Source organism: Triticum urartu, chromosome 7A, assembly GCF_056163025.1.
Source record: "Triticum urartu cultivar PI428250 chromosome 7A, HENAU_Tu73, whole genome shotgun sequence".
NCBI classification, from domain to species: domain Eukaryota; kingdom Viridiplantae; phylum Streptophyta; class Magnoliopsida; order Poales; family Poaceae; genus Triticum; species Triticum urartu.
The window spans coordinates 731,009,368-731,028,189 of NC_141879.1; the positions used below are offsets into that span (position 1 = coordinate 731,009,368).

Consider the following 18,822-nt stretch of genomic DNA (forward strand, 5'->3'; position numbering starts at 1 on the left):
GTGAACTGTTCTCTTCCTCTTTAAGTACTTTTTGAACTCTTTGTACAACAGCTCTAGCATTTTCAATCTCCATGCGTGCATTAGTTCGTTCTTCGTCAACAATTCTCCTAGCATCTTCAGAATCATGTGAACAATATAGAAAGAGTGATTTGTGAAAATGAAAAATGGGAATATACCAAGATTAAGCATACTTGATATGGATAAACGATGTTTATAAAAAATACTAAAACGACGCGCCAATCCAAGAGGAACTGGAACATGCTTTACTCACAAATCATTGCCAGCATGTTATTTTCTTAACCATGGTAAGAAAATCAGGCAGAACTCCTAAAAAATTGTTGTTCAACAAACTATCGGCAGGCCCCTAAAAGTTTGCTGTGCATTTGCAAGAAAAGAACACCATTTCAAATGTGTAGTACTGTTTGTTCTCTGTTTCAGAAGTCCCAACAAAGGCAAAACTTCAGCTTGGCTTGCTTAATCATGGCAGATAATTTACATTTAAAAACGACGGAACTAAGTTTTCCTCCAAAGCCAGTAGCAAGCAGGGAAAATACACATGACATTTGATAGTACATTGTAAACAGAGAACACAGAATGGATCATGGTACTAAAATGTGCTACTCATTATATATGAACATCACAGTTTCTTGTTTTCCCCTAATTTTGTGTTAGTACAATTATTTAAATTATGTAATGTCAATTATGTTTTCTATAGAGAAAATAGTGTGTTATTTTCACTACTATTTTTTCATATACTATATATGATTATATTATGCAGTAGAAAACATCATTTATATTTGCTCAGTGCAATCTCTTTCAGTCCTACCAATCCGCGTGTACTCAATTCTTCAAACACACAAGTGATCGACTCCCAGTAAAAATACAAAATCCATGACAAAGAACAAATCACCTGGTGTCATTTCCCTTGGCTGCAGCATCAGAGGACAATTCCTCTCCTCCAACTTGGAGATCTCAAAGCCCCTTCCGCTGCCTGCGAACAAAGAAACAAAATTCAATACGTATTACAGGCGCGACCACGCAGTAAGTAGGTAATTGAAGTGGTCCATGGAGTGAGCAACTGACGCGCACACCAGAGTTGTCGATGGGAATTAGCAGTAGTGCAGTCCATCTACCGTGTGTGGCGGTCACGGGAGCAGAGCAATGGCGCCCGAACCCTCCCGCCCCGCTCTTAGCATGAGGGTGGGGAGAGCGCGCGGAGAAGAAGCAATCGGCAATCGAGGAGACGAGCAAGCAAAGCAGTGCACGCAAGCGCGAGCGGGCGGGCGAGACCATACGCGACCCGCCAACCGATCGAAGCCGGCGACTGGGAGCGGCGCCGGGGCGGAGAGGCCTGGTCCGGCGGGTGGACAGGCGGGGCAGGAGAGGGCGGCGACTGACCTGGTCGCCGGCGGGCAGGACGGAGCCGGCTCCCCCGATCGCGGGATCGCCGCGCGCGCGGGTACGAGGAGGGAGCGAGGGCGCGGCGGGCGGGCTGCGAGGAGGCGCGCGGCCATACGGCGGGGGGAGGGGAGAGGGCCGAGCTGCTGGTGGGGGTGGAGAGGGCCGGTGAGGCCGCCCGGAGATTTGCCGCCGCATGGGATCCGGCGGTCGGCGGGTGGAGCCGCGCGAGCGCCATGCTCGTCGACGCACGCGGCGGGGAAGGGGAGACGGCGAGAGGAAATCAGTGAGTGGAGGGGAGTGTGGTGAGTGAGTGGGGAGTTTTGGATGCGGCGGGGGGAGGGGATAAGCCTAGGGTTACCAGTGAGTGGGGTTATGGTTTGGGCCCAGTGTGGTGAGTGAGTCGGGTTAGGGTTTGGGCCCAGACGCCAGCGTGCCAGGTGGGCCGTCGAGCCGGCCCATTAGGCAACCTAGGCCGTGGAGGCCACCACGCCTTCATGGCCGGTAAGTGCCGGCCCACTTGTCGTGTTATAATGTTATCCCTCAGAAAAAATATAATGTGGATAAGGTAATTAATTTTATAGTTATTTTATTATGGGGCTAAGTTTGGGTGCAGGTTCGGCCGTGCTGTGTAGCTAATTTGGGTCTTGTGTGCAAACTTTGCTCGACGAAATAAATGCTATACTTGCATGTGTAGGTTTTTAAAAGTATACATACCTCGCAGAACAATAAAAGTATATATATTTGTTAAATATTGTTCATAAAAATAAATATTTTTTATATTTACCTTTCACATATTAAGGGTACCACAACAAAACTTGGTTGATGTATAAATAAATCTACTAATTATAAATAATTATAATTATGTAATCTACCTTGGGTGCATGTTTTTTTTTCTTGAGGTAGACAAATTTCCATGGCCTATATAAATAATTTAAATAATTTTCATATGACTACTCATTATATATGAACATCACAGTTTCTTTTTTCCCCTAATTTTGTGTTAGTACAATTATTTAAATTATGTAATGTCAATTATGTTTTCTATAGAGAAAATAGTGTGTTATTTTCACTAATATTTTTTCAGATACTATATATGATTATATTATGCAGTAGAAAACATCATTTATATTTCATCATATATATTTCATCGTAGATACAAAGTGATGGGTTCTGTATGTATATTATACATGAAAACACGAAAGGATTATTTTTATATTTTTATTTTTTCAGAATATAGGAGACATGGATATGGACTTTGGAGATGCACAGAAAGTATCCATTGAGGGTTCATATGCGATGTTGCTGAAAGGGGACGAAAATTCACAACATAAAAATGTTGAAGAGGTTATATCTCATAACAAACCAAAAAAGGATGCTAATTTACATGTTATCCCATAAGGTATTTTTTAATATTACTATCAATCTTAATTTTGTGATGATATTGTCTTCTGTATTCAACTATTTTTGCTCAGTTTGATTGCTAAATTGGCTCATTTATTTACATATTCGACAGACTATGTTTGTACGCCTAGGGATATTACAGTCATTGAATCAATCAAGGCTGCCCCCAAGAATACCCAGTTTGTGGACATTGGAGATGCCTTATTATCAATCGATGATTTGGAATGCCTTATGAAAGATGATATGTTCTTACATGACGGTGTAAGACCAATTGCACAAACTTTATAATTAATAATATGAACAATATTTAATATCATAAAATGTAAATATAATCTAAATGTTGTTTACAGGTGATAAATGCTTACATATATTGCATGCTTGCTCACGACCATCTACAAAACAGAGCGGGTGAAAAGGTACACATTGTTAGCACGTTTGTATCTGGCCAGATAAAAGAAGACGGGGAAAGAGACATAGACCCATCAAAATATCACCGCATTGTGCATCATGTTAATACTTATGTACAACAAGACATGGTTAGTTTTTGTCTCGTTATCCATGCATATAATTATGGATTGTTTTTTAATTCATATGTATAATGATTTATTAATATTTATATCTAATTGCGACCGTGACTTGTATGATATTTACACCAGTTATTCATTCCGATTAACATGCAGGGCTACCATTGGTATCTAGCAGTCGCCAATGCCAAAAAACATGAGATTCAAGTACTGGACTCACTTGGTTCTCGGGTCAACCGCAATGACCTTGCTACTATGGTAACTATATTTTTTTTACTCATCTTAACATATGTTTTTGTTTGCGTTGATCCCTAATATTTCTTATATATAAAATAGTTACTAGGACTTGAGAAGCGTCTGAAACTTGTAGAGCATAGTCCGGATTTTATCAGAGATCATAAGTGGCCTGATCTCAATGTTACAAAATGGACGGTTGTAGAGCAGTTTCATGAGGCAATACAAACGATGGGTAAGAACTTGTTACAATGGTTTGTTCATTTGATTCATTTGCGTGATATTCTAAAGCATTATTTTATAACTTTTTAGCGTATCATGTGGACTGTTTATGCTAAATTATATGGAATACTGGACATCACATGGACTGTCAGACGAGTTCACCCAGGTATTACATCTTTATACATTATCTTGTTATTTTATCTCAAAAAATTATATAAATGGTTTTTATATATATTGTAGGTGGATATGAAACATTTTCGAAAAAAATTAGCTGTCATTTTGCTCGATTCAGAGTTGAATAAGCTAAAAGGAGGTCCCATATACCATCAACCTAAACCTACCGATGAAGAAACTTTAGCTGATTCTGATCTCGAGATCCTGGAGAATCCATCAGACGTAGTCAAAGACAAACGTCCTGCCCCAATCACTATCATACCCACGGACCAATGTGAATTACTTGCCGGCCTCTGCAACTACGTCATGTCGATCGATGATGTCGGGTGTTTGGAGTAAGTATCATGTATCAATATTTAATGTGCGGTATACTATTGTTCTTCTTACCGTCCAATTTTTAGGGAGGTATGGGTCCGGAGCTCGACAACCGATGCAATGGGCTTAAGTCTTAAGAAACTTCAGTGTGTACTTAACATGGACCAGTCCATGGACAATGATTGCTTCAACACCGCAGTGCGTATGCTGGCATGTGACGAGGGAGTACTGTTCACAGACCCTCCTGTAAACTACATGGATCTACGATTTTGTGTAAGTTATCATAACTCTTCATTCTATGTGTCATTAGTATATACATGTTGAAACAATATTTCGTTTTTTGCTTAGTCCATGATGCTAGAGTCAACACGAGGTCAGAAGTTTTGCGAGAAGCAAACTATCCAGACGTTAGCAACATTATTTGATAGCTGGCCTGGGATGGACAACGAAATCTCATCGTGCAACAAGGTAAGCAAAATAGTTTGTCCATTGTTATCATGGTTTATTGTTTTTTCTAATAGCCCCACTTGTAGATTTATCTTCCCTATGAATCTACAAGTGGGACTATCATACCCAATCTATCTTGTACGTCATCGACAAAGAGGCACGTCGTCTATATATTATGGATCCTATTCAAACATCACAATCGTTAGAGGAAAAAAATATGAGGCATGCACTGAAACTAAAAAGTTTTGCAAGGGATTTCAAAGAAGCGATCAAAATAAAGCTGCCTGGTTGGAATTATGATATATCTAAATGGCAACGTTTATTTCCGTTCGGTGTTCCAACGAGTATAGACGGGTAATGAATTCATAACAAAAACATTTACTTTTGTTATAACTATATTTTTTATATTAATAATTTAAAGTTTTACAGGAATGTGTCTGGCTATTTTGTTTTTCATTTTATGCTCTGGTGGAACGGTAAAGAATTGGTCAAGCCGATTTGCGCGGTGGGTATTGTCCGTTACATGTTTTAAGACCTTCGGCGTGAAATTTTCATGCTAACTACATGTATTGTTTGTGCAGGATGGGTATGAATTGAGGAAGCAGTTTTTTTTATATTTGCTAAAACATCGTGGGAATGAAGCTAAAAGAAACTTTCCTGACATTGTGAAAGAATTTCTTAGGCGCATCATCTAGATATTAATAGTTTTGTAATAGATGTTTAGTTGGAACATCGCTCAGTTTGTTACATGGACATGACATTAATTTTTCTTTATGTTATCAATTTAATTTGCAAAAATGGACTACAGGTATTAAATAATTGTGTTTGAGTTATATTCTTTGTACGTGTGAAAGACCTATTGTAACTCTTTTAAACTATATCAAGAGCCCGTGGCAACGCACGGGCACTCTACTAGTATATATATCTAGCTCAGTGTTATCGGTGATTGACTTGTAGTCTGATGGTTTGATGCTCACCAGGTTATTCATAAGGTCTCAGGTTCGACTCTCCATTGTGCCAATTAATTTTGCTATTATTTCTCTCAGTTGTAATGACATGTGGGACCAACACTTTATGCCCATTACTGTTTGCTAATGTGGCACACAATAGCCACGAGCGCATTTTTCTCGTATTACTTCCAAGGGCTCTACAAGAGCAACTGACACTAATATGTGGGCCATACAATGGGCACCCGCATGCACTCTGGCTGATTGGTTTGAACAACATATGGGTCAAACAAGGCATTTTTCTCGTATTACTTCCAAGGGCTCTATAAGAGCAACTGACACTGATATGTGGGCCATACAATGGGCACCCGCATGCACTCTAGCTGATTGGTTTGAACAACATGTGGGTCAAACAAGGGGAGCAATCTGTGATGGTCCGAATATACACTATATAAAGGAAAAAAGCTAGGTCCAACTAGTCGATCTGTGATAGTTTTTGTGACGGCATCTTGATGTCCGTCATGAAGTGGTCAATGTTTTCTGGGCTCATTCGTATCTTGCTGGTCGGTGACGGTTACCATGACGGATCAGAAAAATCGTCACCGACTGTGACAGAATTCTGGAACGTCACCGGAAATCCGTCATAGATTAACAGATTTCTTGTAGTGAGAGGATGATGCAGCAAAGTAGCGTAAGTATTTCCCTCAGTTTTTGAGAACCAAGGTATCAATCCAGTAGGAGGCCACGCGCGAGTCCCTCGTACCTACACAAAACAAATAGCTCAACGCAACCAACACGATTAGGGGTTGTCAATCCCTTCACGGTCACTTACGACAGTGAGATCTGATAGATATGATAGATAATATTTTTGGTATTTTTGATATAAAGATGCAAGATAAAATAAAAAGCAAAGTAAAAAAGCAAAGCAATAATAATGTGATGGAAGATTGATATGAGGAGAATAGACCCGGGGGCCATAGATTTCACTAGTGGCTTCTCTCAAGAGCATAAGTATTCTACGGTGGGTGAACAAATTACTGTTGAGCAATTGACAGAACTGAGCATAGTTATGAGAGTATCTAGGTATGATCATGTATATAGGCATCACGTCCGAGACAAGTAGACCGACTCCTGCCTGCATCTACTACTATTACTCCACTCATCGACCGCTATCTAGCATGCATCTAGAGTATTAAGTTCAAGAAAACAGAGTAACGCCTTAAGCAAGATGACATGATGTAGACGGATAAATTCATGAAATATGATAAAAAAACCATCTTGTTATCCTCGATGGCAACAATACAATACGTGCCTTGCTGCCTCTTCTGTCACTGGGAAAGGACACCACAAGATTGAACCCAAAGCTAAGCACTTCTCTCTAGTAGGCCAAACCAAACTGATAATTCAAAGAGACTTGCAAAGATAACCAATCATACATAAAAGGATTCAGAGAAGATTCAAATATTGCTCATAGATAATCTTGATCATAAACCCACAATTCATCGATCTCAACAAACACACCGCAAAAAGAAGATTACATCGAATAGATCTCCATGAGAGAGGGGGAGAACATTGTATTGAGATCCAAAAAGAGAGAAGAAGCCATCTAGTACTAACTATGGACCCGAAGGTCTGAGGTAAACTACTCACACTTCATTGGAGGGGCTATGGTGATGATGTAGAAGCCCTCCGTGGTGGATTCCCCTTCCGGCGGAGCTCCGGAATAGGCCCCAAGATGGGATCTCATGGGTAAAGAAGATTGCGGCGGTGGAATTAGGTTTTTGGCTCCGTATCTGATCGTTTGGGGGTACGTAGGTATATATAGGAGGAAGGAGTACGTCAGTGGAGCAAAGGGGGGCCCACGAGGCAGGGGGCACGCCCTAGGGGGGCGCGCCCTCCACCCTCATGACCGCCTCCTTTCTTTATTGATGGGGGTCCAAGTCTCCTGGATCATATTCGGTGAGAAAATCACGTTCCCGAAGGTTTCATTCCGTTTGGACTCCGTTTGATATTCTGTTTCTTCGAAACACTGAAATAGGCAAAAAAACAGCAAATCTGGGTTGGGCCTCCGGTTAATAGGTTAGTCCCAAAAGTAATATAAAAGTGGAAAATAAAGCCCAATATGGTCCAAAACAGTAGATAATATAGCATGGAGCAATCGAAAATTATAGATACGTTGGAGACGTATCAGGCATCCCCAAGCTTAATTCCTGCTCGTCCTCGAGTAGGTAAATGATAAAAAAGAATTTTTGATGCGGAGTGCTACTTGGCATAATTTCAATGTAACTCTTCTTAATTGTGGTATGAATATTCGGATCCGAAAGATTCAAGACAAAAGTTCATATTAACATAAAAATAATAATACTTCAAGCATACTAACTAAGCAATTATGTCTTCTCAAAATAACATGGCCAAAGAAAGTTTATCCCTACAAAATCATATAGTTTAGTCATGCTCCATTTTTTCACACAAGAAAGCTCTCATCATGCACAACCCCGATGACAAGACAAGCAATTGTTTCATACTTTAATAATCTCAAACTTATAAACCTGCACGCAATACATGAGCCTGAGCCATGGATATAGCACTATGGGTGGAATAGAGTATGATGATGGGGGTTATGTGGAGAAGACAAAAAGGAGAAGATCTCACATCAACAAGGCTACTCAATGGGCTATGGAGATGCCCATCGATTGATGTTAATGCAAGGAGTAGGGATTGCCATGCAACGGATGCACTCGAGCTATAAATGTATGAAAGCTCAACAAAAGAAACTAAGTGGGTGTGCATCCAACTTGCTTTCTCACGAAGACCTAGGGCATTTGAGGAAGCCCATTGTTGGAATATACAAGCCAAGTTCTATAATGAAAAATTCCCACTAGCATATGAAAATGACAAAACAAGAGACTATCTATCATGAAGATTATGGTGCTACTTTGAAGCACAAGTGTGGAAAAAAAGGATAGTAGCATTGCCCCTTTTATTTATTTATTTATTTTGGGCCTTCTTTTTTTCTTTGGCCTTTCTCTTTTTTTATTGGGACAATGCTCTATTGAATGATGATCATCACACTTATATTTATTTACAACTCAATGATTACAACTCGATACTAGAACAAAGTATGACTCTGCATGAATGCCTCCGGCGGTGTACCGGGATATGCAATGAATCAGGAGTGACATGTATGAAAGAATTATGAACGGTGGCCTTGCCACGAATACTATGTCAACTACATGATCATGCTAGCAATATGACAATGATGAAAGTGGCATGATGAACGGAATGGTGGAAAGTTGCATGGCAATATATCTCGGAATGGCTATGGAAATGCCATAACAGGTAGGTATGGTGGCTGTTTTGAGGAAGATATAAGGAGGTTTATGTGTGAAAGAGCATATCATATCACGGGGTTTGGATGCACCGGCTAAGTTTGCACCAACTCTCAATGTGAGAAAGGGCAATGCACGGTACCGAAGAGGCTAGCAAATGATGGAAGGGTGAGAGTGCGTATAATCCATGGACTCAACATTAGTCATAAAGAACTCATATACTTATTGCAAAAATCTACAAGCCATCAAAAACCAAAGCACTACGCGCATGCTCCTAGGGGGATAGATTGGTAGGAAAAGACCATCGCTCGTCCCCGACCGCCACTCATAAGGAGGACAATCAAAGAACTCCTCATGTTTCAAATTTGTTACATAACATTTACCATACGTGCATGCTACGGGACTTGCAAACTTCAACGCAAGCATTTCTCAAATTCACAACTACTCAACTAGCACGACTTTGATATTATCACCTCCATATCTCAAAACAATTATCAAGCATCAAACTTCTCTTGGTATTCAACGCACTCAAAAGAAAGTTTTACATATCTTGAATACCAAGCATATTAAGATTTTTAAGCAAATTACCATGCTATTTAAGACACTCAAAATAATCTAAGTGAAGCATGAGAGATCAATAGTTTCTATAAAACAAATCCACCACCGTGCTCTAAAAGATATAAGTGAAGTACATAGAGCAAAACTATAAAGCTCAAAAGATCTAAGTGAAGCACATGGAGCAAAACTATAAAGCTCAAAAGATTTAAGTGAAGCACATAGAGTATTCTAATAAATTCCAATTCATGTATGGCTCTCAAAAAGTGTGTATAGCAAGGATGATTGTGGTAAACTAAAAAATCAAAGACTCAAATCATACAAGACGCTCCAAGAAAAACACATATCATGTGGTGAATAAAAATATAGCTCCAAGTAAAGTTACCGATGGAAGTAGACGAAAGAGGGGATATGCCTTCCAGGGGCATCCCCAAGCTTTGACTTTTTGGTGTCCTTAGGTTATCTTGGGGGTGCCATGGGCATCCCCAAGCTTAGGCTCTTGCCACTCCTTGTTCCATAATCCATCAAAATATTTCACCCAAAACTTGAAAACTTCACAACACAAAACTCAACAGAAATCTCGTGAGCTCTGTTAGCGAAAGAAAACAAAAGACCACTTCAAGGTACTGTAATGAACTCATTCTTTATTTATATTGGTGTTAAACCTACTGTATTCCAACTTCTCTATGGTTTATAAACTATTTTACTAGCCATAGATTCATCAAAATAAGCAAACAACACACGAAAAACAGAATCTGTCAAAAACAGAACAGTCTGTAGTAATCTGTAACTAATGCAAACTTCTGGAACTCCAAAAAATCAGCCAAAATAGGACGACCTAGGAAATTTGTTTATTGATTAGAAGCAATTGGAATCACTATTTTATCGCGTTCTGGTGATATGCAACAATTGTTTTCGTGAACCGAAAGTTTCTAGAAATTACAGCAAGATCAAATAACTATCATCCAAGAAGATCCTATAGGTTTAACTTGGCACAAACACCAATTAAAACATAAAACCACATCTAAACAGAAGGTAGATGGATTATTTATTCCTAAACAGAAACAAAAAGCAAAAAACTAAAATAAAATTGGGTTGCCTCCCAACAAGCGCTATCGTTTAACGCCCTTAGCTAGGCATAAAGGCAAGGATAGATCTAGGTATTGCCATCTTTGGTAGGCAATCCATAAGTTGCTCTCATGATAGATTCATATGGTAATTTTATTTTCTTCCTAGGGAAGTGTTCCATGCCCTTTTTTAATGGAAATTGGAATCTAGTATTCCCTTCCTTCATATCAATAATTGCACCAATCATTCTAAGGAAAGGTCTACCAAGAATAATAGGACAAAAAGGATTGCAATCTATATCAAGAACGATAAAATCTACGGGCACATAATTCCTATTTGCAACAATAAGAACATCATTAATTCTTCCCATAGGTTTCTTAATAGTGGAATCTGCAAGGTGCAAGTTTAGAGAGCAATCATCAAAATCGCGGAAATCTAGCAAATCACACAAAGTTTTGGGAATAGTGGAGACACTAGCACCCAAATCACATAAAGCATAAAATTCATGATCCTTAGTCTTAATTTTAATAGTTGGTTCCCACTCATCATAAAGTTTTCTAGGGATAGAAACTTCCAACTCAAGTTTTTCTTCATAAGATTGCATCAAGGCATCAATAATATGTTTAGTAAACGCTTTATTTTGACTATAAGCATGAGGAGAATTTAGCACGGATTGCAAAAAGGAAATACAATCAATTAAAGAGCAACTTTCATAATTAAATTCCTTGAAATCCAATATAGTGGGTTTAGCAACATCTAGGGTTTTACTCTTTTCAATCCCACTTTTATCAATTTCATCATCAAGGTCTAAAAACTCCGAATTTTTGGAACGCCTTCTAGGTAAAGGAGGATCATATTCAGTCTCATCAAGATTCATATTGCAAAACAAAGATTTAATAGGGGACACATCAATAACTTTTAGATCTTCATCTCGATTTTCATAGGAATTGGAAGAACACGCTTTAATAAAGGCATCTTTCGTAGCATGCATCCTAGCGGTTCTTTTCTTGCACTCATCAATGGAAATTTTCATGGCTTTGATAGACTTATGGATATCATGCTTAGGAGTGATAGATCTAAGCTTTAAAGAATCAACATCAAGAGAAATTTTATCAACGTTCCTAGCCAATTCATCAACTTTAAGCAGTTTCTCTTCAAGCAAAGCATTGAAATTCTTTTGCGAATTCATAAACTCTTTAACACTAGTCTCAAATTCAGAGGGCATCTTATTAAAATTTCCATAAGAGTTGTTGTAGGAATTTCCATAATTATTAGAAGGATTACTAGGATAAGGCCTAGGATTAAAGTTCCCTCTATACGCGTTGTTACCAAAATTATTTCTACCAACAAAATTCACATCCATAGATTCATTATTATTCTCAATCAAAGTTGACAAAGGCATATCATTAGGATCAGAAGAAACACTCTTAGTAGGAAATAATTTCATAAGTTCATCCATCTGTCCACTCATAACATTAATTTCTTCTATCGCATGCACTTTGTTATTAGTAGATCTTTCAGTGTGCCATTGAGAATAATTAACGATAATATTTTCTAGGAGTTTAGTAGCATCTCCTAAAGTGATTTCCATAAAAGTGCCTCCCGCGGCCGAATGTAAAAGATTTCTAGAAGCAAAATTCAATCTGGCATAAAAAATTTGTATAATCATCCACAGATTCAAACCATGAGTAGGACAATTACGTATAATTAATTTCATTCTCTCCCAAGCTTGTGCAACATGTTCATGATCAAGTTGCTTAAAATTCATAATATCGTTTCTAAGAGAGATGATCTTAGCGGGAGGAAAATACTTAGAGATAAAAGCATCTTTGCATTTGTTCCAAGAATCAATACTATTTTTAGGCAAAGATGAAAACCAAGCTTTAGCATGATCTCTAAGCGAAAAAGGAAATAGCTTCAATTTAACGATATCATTATCAACATCTTTCTTCTTTTGCATATCACATAAATCAACGAAGCTATTTAGATGAGTAGCGTCATCTTCACTAGGAAGGCCGGCGAATTGATCTTTCATAACAAGATTCAACAAAGCAGTATTGATATCACAAGATTCAGTATTGGTAAGAGGAGCAATAGGAGTGCTAAGGAAATCATTATTGTTGGTATTGGTAAAGTCACACAATTTGGTATTATCTTGAACCATCGTGACAAGCAAGCAATCCAACACACGAGCAAACAAAAAGCAAGCGAAGAAAAAGGCAAACGGAAAATAGAGGGCGAATAAAACGGCAAGGGTGAAGTGGGGAGAGGAAAACGAGAGGCAAATGGCAAATAATGTAATGCGAGAGATAAGGGATTGTGATGGGTACTTGGTATGTTGACTTTTGCATAGACTCCCCGGCAACGGCGCCAGAAATTCTTCTTGCTACCTCTTGAGCACTGCGTTGGATTTCCCCGAAGAGGAGAGGATGATGCAGCAAAGTAGCGTAAGTATTTACCTCAGTTTTTGAGAACCAATGTATCAATCCAGTAGGAGGCCACACGCAAGTCCCTCGTACCTACATAAAACAAATAGCTCAACGCAACCAACGCGATTAGGGGTTGTCAATCCCTTCACGGTCACTTATGAGAGTGAGATCTGATAGATATGATAGATAATATTTTTGGTATTTTTGATATAAAGATGCAAGATAAAATAAAATAAAAGTAAAAAAGCAAAGCAATAATAATGTGATGGAAGATTGATATGATGAGAATAGACCCGGGGGCCATAGATTTCACTAGTGGCTTCTCTCAAGAGCATAAGTATTCTATGGTGGGTGAACAAATTACTGTTGAGCAATTGACAGAATTGAGCATAGTTATGAGAGTATCTAGGTATGACCATGTATATAGGCATCACGTCCGAGACAAGTAGACCGACTCCTGCCTGCATCTACTACTATTACTCCACTCATCGACCACTATCCAGCATGCATCTAGAGTATTAAGTTCAAGAAAACAGAGTAACGCCTTAAGCAAGATGACATGATGTAGAGGGATAAATTCATGCAATATGATAAAAAAACCCATCTTTTTATCCTCGATGGCAACAATACAATACGTGCCTTGCTGCCCCTTCTGCCACTGGGAAAGGACACCGCAAGATTGAACCCAAAGCTAAGCACTTCTCCTATTGCAAGAAAAACCAATCTAATAGGCCAAACCAAACTGATAATTCGAAGAGACTTGCAAAGAGAACCAATCATACATAAAAGAATTCAGGGAAGATTCAAATATTTCTCATAGATAATCTTGATCATAAACCCACAATTCATTGGTCTCAACAAACACACCGCAAAAAGAAGATTACATCGAATGGATCTCCACGAGAGAGGGGGAGAACATTGTATTGAGATCCAAAAAGAGAGAAGAAGCCATCTAGCTACTAACTATGGACCCAAAGGTCTGAGGTAAACTACTCACACTTCATCGGAGGGGCTATGGTGATGATGTAGAAACCCTCCGTGGTGGATTCCCCTTCAGGCGGAGCTCCGGAACAGGCCCCAAGATGGGATCTCGTGGGTACAGAAGGTTGCGGCGGTGGAATTAGGTTTTTGGCTCTGTATCTGATCGTTTGGGGGTACGTAGGTATATATAGGAGGAAGGAGTACGTCGGTGGAGCAAAGAGGGGCCCACGAGGCAGGGCGCACGCCCTAGGGGGGCATGCCCTCCACCCTCGTGGCCGCCTCCTTTCTTTCTTGACGGGGGGTCCAAGTCTCCTGGATCATATTCGGTGAGAAAATCACGTTCCCGAAGGTTTCATTCTGTTTGGACTCCGTTTGATATTCCATTTCTTCGAAACACTAAAATAGGCAAAAAAAAATAGCAAATCTGGGCTGGGCCTCCGGTTAATAGGTTAGTCCCAAAAGTAATATAAAAGTGGAAAATAAAGCCCAATATGGTCCAAAACAGTAGATAATATAGCATGGAGCAATAAAAAATTATAGATACGTTGGAGACGTATCAGTCGCCTGTCAATGCGGATCTCCGAGCTAGAGATCCTGAGGTCTGTCCTGCATTCAGGCGCTGCGTGCTGTTGCTCAACACTGGTATGGCGGCGCTTGACGACCACTTTGCCGGCAAAGTGTTGATGGTAACCATCAATGGCGACCAACCTCCCATCTCGCCGGACGACCTTGTCAAAGCTCTTGGCATTGCACATGGCATCCAAATAAGTGACTTGCTCATCAAAGTCTGTTCGCCACCGGCTGATTTCTTCATCAGGTTCTAGACAACTTTCGACTGCAGTCGTGTGTTCGAATCTTCCTGGCATTTGTTCTGCGATGGCGCGCTGGTGAGCTTTGATCGGTGGCACCCAGGATGGGGCTCGGTGCCCTCTGAGCTTGAGTTTTTAACAAAGCTTACCTTCCACGGCATGCCTCGACGTGCTTGGAACAGAGAGTCCATGAATGAGCTTATCAACGACCTTGGATGTGAGCTCGTAAGTATGTTTGTTCCTCCAGATAGCTAGGCTGTGACGGTTATGGCATGGATGAAGAAGCCGTCCACCATACCGAAGGTGATTGGTGTTGAGATATTGGTGCAGGAACCAGGGTTGTACTCTTCATCACCACCAAGGCCGCTGTGGACCACGTTAGGGATGTACCTGTATCGAGTGTTCATGCATGTCGAAGAAGTGGTCAATCCATCAATTGAAGTCCTACTGCCGCCGCTGGTGCTCGAGTCCGTCGACGACGTCCATTACAGGAGTCAACGTTAGACTTTCCCCGTGTTGCTCGGAACAATGGATGGCACAGGGCCTACTCCATCGCACGGCGGAGGCCATTGCTTCTTTGGGAGAAGAGGCAGGGCTGGCTGCCTGTATGTGCTCTAATTTGAGGTAACAACTGAATCTTGTCAGATACTAGTTAAATCCGAGCTATGGGTGTGAAGCACTGATGTGCCGGTACATTTGATTGTGACCTGTTCTATTTTTTAACCTGAACTTTTTTTAGAAAGGGTTGTACGTCAACTTAATGTTCTAGCAAAACTTATATGTTGTATTGTCTGTCTGTTTCTTTGCACAACATTCAAGATATTTCCCCATCATTGATAAAGACGATGAACCATTATGTACGAGTTCGTTGGTTTCAACATAGCCCTACCCGTAGCAATCCACTGCTTCCACCCTGATTGTGCCGCCTGCGTGAAATATTTGTATGCAAGTTCAGTGTGCTATGATGTTTTATATGATTGTATCAACTATTGAGGATGTGAACCTCAACAAGTACGAGCCATGGGAGCTACCGGAGAAGACGAAGATGGGGGAGAAGGAGTGGTACTTTTACTGCCGAAAGGATCGCAAGTACCCCACCGGGATACAAATGAACCGGGCGACGAATGCTGGCTATTGGAAGGCCACCGGAAAGGACAAGGAGATCTTCCACCCACCGCTCACACTCATCGGCATGAAGAAGACGCTCGCCTTCTACAAGGGCAGAGCGCCTAGGGGGAGAAGACCAACTGGATCATGCATGAGTATAGGCTTGAGAGAAACAAGCAGCTGACATCCAACCCGTCCACCGCAACCAACACCGTCACCATCACTAACGCAGCTTCCAAGGTATATAATAAATTTATAGTATATAGTAGTAGTCATGAATTCTTAACATGCCATTAGCTAGTTAGCCACCTTTTCTGAACAATCAGGGGGAGAATCCCCACTTGAATATTACTCTAAGTCGCCAATACATGGCAAGAATTACAAGGTTGCACCGATGCATGAGGGGAGATAAAGCGGCCATGACATAGTGGCCTCCTTTTGAGTAGGTTACTTGAATGTATGGGTAAAAAGAGGGAAACCATCAGTAATGTTCTTGATAGTAGACCGAGGTGAGTAAATACTGCAATGGAATGTCGTAGCGTCTCATGAGTCTTAAATATTCTAAAGGATGGAAAGGTCGACAGAGGCCAAATGTTGGAATCGAGGCCTAGGGGAGTCACTGTGTCCCCATTTCCAGAGGTTTGCACTTGGACAGGGCCGCCAAAATACCCAAGTTATGGGATATATGTGTTGGACGTGAGTAGTGAATGACAAAGTGATCGGCATATGTGACAAAAGAGTCACACCTGGGGCATGCTACTGATCATAGTTGATTTGCACTTATTTAATTTATGTATGCTTGTAGGAACAGTGGGTGGTTTGTAGGATCTTCCATAAGAGCGCCGGACTGAAGAAGGTGGTGATGCCGTCATATGTCATGCCAATGTCCATCGGAGCGGAAATCAGCAGGGGTTCGCCGACTTAGATACATTGCCTCCTCTCATGGGCTATGAGAAGTCGTCATCGCTAGCAAATTCAATGTTGCTTCCTACAACTTCTCCATACCAATTGCGCGACATCGGTGCTGGCTCATCGATAATGGGCAGCGTGGCGCTTCCTATTATGAATGACCACTACATCGGGAACCACCACCAGCAGATGATGTCAGACCCAACATCACCATTGTCGTTCTACCAACAACATCAGCAGATGATGATGTATGTGGGTGCAGATCGGGGTTTCATGGTCGGGGCTGAGCCTGGGTGTGGGCCATCGTCGATGGTGTCACAGGAACATGCTGTGACCGGGCTGAGCAACAACTACCAGGGGAACACCGCCGCAACAGCAGTTGGCAAGACCTCATCGATGAACATGGGTATGTATGACATGTGGAAGTACTAATGATCCAAGACAACATAGATATATGTGTGTGCGTGCATAGATTAATCATCCATCAGACGGTCTTTCGATATATGGCGACCCGTATATTGGTTTGCGCCGTTTTTAATTTCTCATTGTGGCCTCTAGAGAGTTTGCATGCAGGCATGCCTCTCTTGTGCTAGTTTTTCCATTGTGTATATGTGTATTGGCTTGTATATGCACTATCCGCCGGGGTTTACCTGGCGATATATGCATGTGTTTTAAAATACTGGCAGGTGTGCATCATGCATCTTTTAAACCTATATAAAATGAACTATTTTGTTTAATTATAATTTTTTCCATTATATGTTTGGGCGTGCATTGTCTTTGGAAAAGAAGTTTGGGCATGCATGCAGCGACCAAGAGGGATTGCCATCTACCACATACACTATGTTAAATGCGTGCTAATGAACTGTTGCTTACACTTTTAAATGTGCGCTAGTAATTTAATTCTAATACGTTTGGTCGAATGTTTGCGGCGGTGTCCAAGGGAGTGACATGCTCTACACCGTCAGTTTGAGGCATGCAACAGGTGGTATAGGCCCGGTCTACTTGAAATGGTAGCTTGCATCTCACAATAAATTTGTCATGTTGTAGTATTTTCCCCTATTTAATTATTTATCCGGTTTGATGGAATATGGGTTGAGACAAAGTTGTGAGTTTACATAGCAAAGATTTCAGCAAGTGTATCTTGCAAAAGTGGATAGTCTTACATGCTAACTCCGTGTATGTAAGATTATAAGTGATCAGATATCATTGGTCTGGCAAAATATTTAAATGTCCAATTGCCTTGGTTGAAATGCCACACCTAGCTTTCTCAAACAAAAAAAAATGCCACTCCTAGCAAGCAGCCACTCACAGTCAAACTCGTACCAACAAGATAATCACATAATCAGCAGGATCATATATATTCTTCTTCAACAATAGTGAAAAACAAATAAATAAACTGTACACTCTCTTTTAACACGAAACAACAGATTTTAACCGGTCTAAATACCAATACACCATGATGCATACAAAATGAGAAAAATTACGCCAGTCATAGAAGAGATGAATCAGAAGCACAAGCTGACAGTAAGGTCATAAATTATCTAAAAGCATATCCACATAAATTATCTAGTGACGGTAGCCTGTGCCACAACGGGGATCTGCTTGAGGTGTGCAAACCCCTTGGTTTTCGGGCACCCCTATTTCTCGCACTAAGCGACCCAGGAGTGACCCTTTGCAGAAGGGAACACCAGCTGGGCCGGCCCACGCACACAGAAAACAGCAGCCTGTTTTCTGTTTCGGTTCTTTCCATACTTTTTGCTTTCACTTTTTTATTTTTTATTTTTATTATACTTTAAAATTATATCTATATATATATATATATATTACGAAAAGCACTTTTCAAAGAAAATTTGAAAAAATGTTGAACAAGTATTTGAAAAAAATGTTGAACAAGTATGTGCAAAAATGTTGATCATGTATATAAAAATGCTGGAAAAGTATTTGAAAATTTTTGAATGAGTATTTGAAAA

At 40.4% G+C, this 18,822-nt stretch overlaps 1 pseudogene; it reads left to right on the forward strand.

Annotated features, from left to right (window-relative positions):
* The first annotated feature begins 1,895 nt into the window (after positions 1-1,895).
* On the forward strand, positions 1,896-17,332 carry LOC147962375 (uncharacterized; annotated as a pseudogene).
* Positions 17,333-18,822: the final 1,490 nt, after the last annotated feature.